The following is a 276-nucleotide window of genomic DNA, read 5'->3' as shown; positions in this document are numbered from 1 at the left end:
GGCGGAGGAGGAATGCGAAGACGAAGAGAAACGCGTGTGTGTACACATTGCGTGTAATAAAAATAATTTTTGTTGAATTTGATTCAACTTGATTGGACTTGGTTGCCAAAAAAAAATTATATGTATAACAGAACTGTTAATTTAATTATTTGTGATATAACCTAATTATTTATAGATCACCAAAGTGTAAAATTTTGGATATTCGTCAAAAATTAATAAATAAAATATTATTTTTAACTCCATTAAAATTCGAATTTTAATGAGTAAAAATTTGAC

This window comes from Arachis ipaensis, chromosome B07 (genome assembly GCF_000816755.2).
Source record: "Arachis ipaensis cultivar K30076 chromosome B07, Araip1.1, whole genome shotgun sequence".
Taxonomy (NCBI): domain Eukaryota; kingdom Viridiplantae; phylum Streptophyta; class Magnoliopsida; order Fabales; family Fabaceae; genus Arachis; species Arachis ipaensis.
The sequence above is the reverse complement of the archived record's forward strand: the minus strand, read 5'-3'. Positions refer to the sequence as shown.